The following is a 6,040-nucleotide window of genomic DNA, read 5'->3' as shown; positions in this document are numbered from 1 at the left end:
AACATGTGGGGATCACAAATCGAGCTGAGATTTGGCTGGGGATACAGAGCCAAACCATATTATACTTCCTGTCCAGTCTCCAGCCTCCTACATTAAATGAACAAAACTACTTGATTTACATTAAAGCAGTGTGTTTGCTATGCAAAAGCAGCTCCCAGTCAATTCCCCAGTTCCCCAAACCCCCTTTCATGCCAACTTCAGAGCCTCGACTAATCCTCTAAAGAAATTCTGGAACCATCCATGTTCCCCCACGCCCCGCTCCCCAACTACCCTTCTTTCTTACTAGCTGCTGTGCTCTTCTGTAGCTGTAGGGATGATCTGGGATCCCCTCCTAAGATGCTCTTGGGACATGTTGGAGATCTTAAACAACCAGAAGGCCCTACATTGTGGGGCCACGAGAAGAATTCTGAATGTCTTTATTGTTCTTAAAAGCTGTGAAACCCTGGTCTACAACAGTGCATGTGCATGCACAAACACACGCAACCACAAATACCTGCCCGGCCCCTGGTCCAGGAGCCCCTTCTCAGGTTCTCCCTGGGTCTACAGGTGCCATGTAAGTCAGAGCAGCCCAACAACGTGGGCTCCAGCCTCGCCTGCTCCCTCCCTCCCACCCAGTCTTTAAAAAGAGTCTAGGCTTTCACCGTGGGGATCTGCCTGAGGCTTTGCTTCCCCAAAGAGGCTATGAACACCCAGGTTTCCACTATTAGGGGTCCCCTCTTCATCTCATATCTCCTGTTCTTGACCACATTCACCTGCTTTCAGATCAGAAAAATAAGGGCTTAGTGCTTGATTTGCTTTCAGCCTCATTTAGAAGACAAGGGAAAAACTGAAACTAGATCCAAGCATTTTTATTACCAGTCTCCATTACCTGTACACATTTATTGCATATGTAGATTTTTTTCTGGATCTGTTTACATGGGGGTTGTTGTGTGCTGATTTATGGGGCAAGTGGCTGTCATTTTCAAGGCTTCAGCCATCACAGCTATAGAGATGCTTTTTAAACTCCAGCTAATGGGAAACAAAAAGAAGTCTCAGTTACGTTGTGTCCAGGCAAACTAAGGTGGTTCCAACACTAGTCTGTCTTGGGATTGCCTTTGCGTTCAGAGTTTGACTAGGGTGCGTGCCTGTCATTGCATCCATGGAAAGCCTAATGTGTGCAAGGACACTGGGGTGATGGAAAAGAAAACCCGGCCAACAAGGTTGTGTAGAGGGCCACCCCGCCCCCTGAACTTGGTGTTCCAGCCCGAGCAAGGAGTACAGTGTTACAGTACAAAGGTGCTCCCTCGCTGGAAGAGACCAGGTTTACTTCCTACCAAACAAACAAGCAGCGTTCCAATCCGAATGTCAGCCTCCCACTTTCCCTCCTTCCGGAAGAACTGCATTGTTTATTTAGCCTTTGGTTTGTGGATCTCTGTGCCAAGCCTATTAGGAAGAGCAGTGGGCATGTTGCTAGGGGGGCGAAACGGTGCCCAGAAGGCTGGTTTAGACACAGTGCATTGGCCACTTACTGTCTCCAGACGATCTTAGAATACCCCACTTGGCCAAAGGGCAGTTTTTATGGCTTTCATCCCCACCCTCAGTGGGGATCTCTCAAGTGGACCCCAATTCTGGTTTTTGTTTTTGTTTTTCCTTTTTTAGACGGAGTCTTGCTCTGTCACCAGGCTGGAGTGCCGTGGTGCCATCTTGGCTCACTGCAACTTCTGCCTCCCGGGTTCAAGCGATTCCACTGCCTCAGCCTCCTGAGTAGCTGGGACTACAGGCACATGCCACCACGCCCAGCTAAATTTTTGTATTTTAGTAGAGATGGAGTTTCACCATGTTAGCCAGGATGGTCTTGATCTCCTGACCCCGTGATCTACCCACCTCTGCCTCCCAAAGTGCTGGGATTACAGGTGTGAGCCACCATGCCTGGCTCTTTTTTTTTTTTAGACAGAGTCTCACTCTGTCACCAGGCTGGAGTGCAGTGGTGCGATCTCAGGTCACTGCAACCTCTGCCTCCTGGGTTCAAGCGATTCTCCTGCCTCAACCTCCCGAGTAACTGAGACTACAGGTGCGTGCCAGTTTTTGCTAATTGGCAAATTAGCCACACGCCTGGCTAATTTTTGCATTTTTGCATTTTTAGTAGAGACGAGATTTCATCGTGTTGGGCAGGATGGTCTCAATCTCTTGATCTCGTGATCCACCCACCTCAGCTTCCCAAAGTGCTAGAATTATGGGTGTGAGCCGCTGTGCCTTGCCTCTTTTTTTTTTTTTTTTTTTTTGAGATGAGGTTTCACTATGTTGCCCAGGGTGACCTTGAATTCCTGGGCTCAAGCAATCTTCCTTTGTCAGCCTTTTCAGTAGCTGGGACTACAGGCAGGCACCACCACACCCAGTTTGGACCCTTATTCTTGAAAGCAACACCCAGTTTCAGGCCCTTGTTATCTGCTATTATCTTTCCCCACAAGGCATGGGAAGGATTCCACCTGCCTGGGTCTGGCAACCAACTGGCACATTGTATATCTAAGCGAGGGGTCATCAGACTTTTTCATAAAGAGCAATGGGTAGTAAATATCTTCAGCTTTGCAGGTCATCCCTGTCACTACCATTCCACTTTGCTGCTGTTGTGGGAAAGCAGCCATAGAGATTATGTACATGAATCAGTGTGACTGTGTCCCAGTAAATATTTATGGACACTGAAATTGGAGCTTTATATAATTTGCACACTGTTTTATATATATATATATATATTTTTTTTTTTTTTTTTTTTTTTTTTGAGACGAACTCTCACTCTGTCACCCAGGCTGGAGTGCAGTGGCACGATCTTGGCTCACTGCAAGCTCCGCCTCCTGGGTTCATACCATTCTCCTGCCTCAGCCTCCCCAGTAGCTGAGACTACAGGTGCCCGCCACCACACCTGACTAATTTTTGTATTTTTAGTAGAGATGGGGTTTCACTGTGTTAGCCAGGATGGTCTCGATCTCCTGACCTCGTGATCCACGCGCCTCGGCCTCCCAAAGTGCTGGGATTACAGGCTTGAGCCACCGCGCCCGGCCTGGTCTGTGCACTTCTAAAACTGTTTAATTGTCCCTTAAAAATCCTATTAGGCATTCATTGCCTATTTAGTATTTGTAGTGAATGCTTGTTTTAAAAGGGAAACGTAACAGGTTGAATGTTGTCAATACAACTTTATACGTTTTTGAAAAATTTGATCATTATTTTCATTGATTTAAAACTTATTAGCCTGGGCACAGTGGCTTATGCCTGTAATTACAGCACTTTGGGAGGTCCAGGCAGGTGGATTGCTTGAGCCCAGGAGTTCAAGACCAGCCTGGGCAACATGGCATAATCCCAGCTCTACAAGAAACATACAGAAATTAGCTAGGCGTGGTGGTGCAAGCCTGTGGTCCCAGCTACTCGGGAAGCTGAGGTGGGAGGATGGCTTGAGCCCAGAAGGTCAAGTCTACAGTGAGTCACGATTGTGCCACTGCTCTCCAGCGTGGGCAACAGAGCAAGTCCCTGTCTCAAAAAAAAAAAAAAAAAAAAAAAAAAGCCAAAAATTTATTAAATGTTTTTTGCTAAAAATTGTGTGTAGGGTGGACACTTGTATTCATAATAGATTAGCGATTTCACAAATAAATTTCTCCAGCAATGACAATTATATATATATACACACATACTTATATTTTATCTTCATATTTGTCTCAGTAACTACATCTATGTCAACATATATAGCTATAGACAGACAGATGGAAATAGCCGCTAATACCTGAGTGTTGACAGTGGCTAATATGCAGCAGTCTCTGTTTCATACTTCCCAGGTACAATCTCATTTAACTCAACAATCCCTTGAGATAGAATCATTCGTCATCCCACTTACAGACCAAGAAAACTTTTCCTGATTTTTTTTTTTTTTTTTTTTTTTTTTTCTGAGACGGAGTTTAGCTCTTGTTGTCCAGGCTGGAGTGTAACAGCGCGATTTTGGCTTACTGCAACCTCCACTTCCGGGGTTCAAGCAATTCTACTGCCTCAGCCTCCTGAGTAGCTGGGATTACACGCGTTAGCCACCATGCCCAACTAATTTTTGTATTTTTAGTAGAGGCGGGGTTTTACCATATTATTCAGGCTGGTCTCAAACTCCTGACCTCAGGTGATCTGCCTGCCTTGGCCTCCCAAAGTGCTGGGATTATAGGCATGAACCACTGCACCCAGCTGCTTGATTCTTAGTTTATAAATCTGTAAGTGTCATCTGTCCCTTTCAAAGAACCTCATGCTATGGATTTTAACTAGTAAGAGACACCAGCAAGCATCAGTTAAGTGTCCTCAAAAGAGAGTTAGAAGCTGGGAGCAGTGGAATTGCTTGAACCCGGGAGGCGGAGGTTGCAGTGAGCCTAGATCATGCCATTGCACTCCAGCCTGAAAAAAGAATTAGAAGAGGAAAAGAAACCTAAAAGGAGTGCAGCCCAAAAGGAGGTAGTGTTCTGAGCTGCAGAAGGAAAAATCCCCTACCCATATGTGCACGGTAAGCTAAATTCAGTCACTGAACGGCTTCGCGTGCTGGGGTATCCCTTTGTAAATTGGCAGGAACCCACTGCCTTGTATTTCAAAGGTCTGGAGCGGAAGGTTCCCCAGTGACGGACATTGAATGCCCTCCCGTCCACTGACTTCTACAGCACCTCATGTGACCCTCTGAAACAGAACTTCAAGGCCATTTGGAGGAGCCCATTCAAAAACCCCAGAAACCCGGCAGAAAAAAAGGGCACAAGAAGGGCCCTATTCCAGAATGTCACTTAAGATGTGGACGGCTTCTGCTGTCCCTGCCCAGGGTCGACAGCCAAGTCATTTCAAAGCTCCTGAGGATGAAATGTGAGAGAAGATAAACTTTGCTTTCATCTTTAAAACCATGAAAAAATAAATAACATCAAAATGCAGGCTGGGTAAGGAGGAACCCAGTGGACCCACATACATAAGTAATGGTGCATTCATCAGTCCCCATGGATTGCTCAAGCTTGTGTGACTTGACTTGGTATAAAACTGGGGATGTGAGGTAGAGATACACTCAAACATTCAAGCCAGAAAGATCCTGCATCCTTGCATCACATAGCAGTGCTTCCTTCTTCTCTCAGGCAAGAGGGAAGACATGGAATTCATTGGTTTCTCAGCTTCTACATTTCATGAAGATCCACTGAGGCGTCTTAGCTACCTTGACCATTTCATCAGTGTGGAAACCAAGCTGATTAATTGAAGTATCTTTTTCTGGAAAAACCAGGAAAGCATTATGTATCTTTATTCAATGATCTGCATCCTATCTCCTCAGCTATGAAATTCTTAGGAAGGTACTTCATATCCACTAGGATGGCTATAATAAAAAATATGGATAATAACAAGTGTTAGCAAGGATGTGGATAAACCGGAATGCTCATGCACTGCTAGTGGGAATGTAAAATAGTGCAGCCACCTTGGAAAACAGTCTAGCAGTTATTATATGATCCAGCAATTCCACTCCTACATATATGCCCAAGAGAAATGAAAACCTGACCACACAAAAACTAACTCAGTACATGAATGTTCATAACAGCACGGTTCATAACTGAAAAGTACAATCTAAACATCCATCAATGGATGAATGGATAAACAAAGTGTAGTAAATTCATATCATAGAATAGGATTTGGCAATAAAAATGAAGTACTGTTACAGGCTACCATATGAACGAATCTTGAAAACATTAAGTGAAAGAAGTTAGACACAATAGGCCACATAGTGTATGATTCCATTTATATGAAATGTCCAGAGTAGGCAAATCCACAAACAGAGAGCAGATTGGGGGTTACCAAGGGCTGGAGAAGGGGGAAATGGGAAGTGGCTGATAATGGGAATATGTTGGCTTTCTGGAGTGATGAAAACGTTTTGGAATTAGATAGCGGTGACGGATGCATAATGTGGATGTACTAAAATCACTGAAATGTAGGAAAAAATAATCAGGAAGTAGAAAACGAACGTTTATTGAGTCCTGTCTGCCACAGCTAAGCCCTACAGCAAATCCTCATAGTAAGTCGAGAG

Source organism: Macaca nemestrina, chromosome 9 (genome assembly GCF_043159975.1).
Source record: "Macaca nemestrina isolate mMacNem1 chromosome 9, mMacNem.hap1, whole genome shotgun sequence".
In the NCBI taxonomy this organism is placed as follows: domain Eukaryota; kingdom Metazoa; phylum Chordata; class Mammalia; order Primates; family Cercopithecidae; genus Macaca; species Macaca nemestrina.
Note: the sequence above shows the minus strand (reverse complement) of the source record.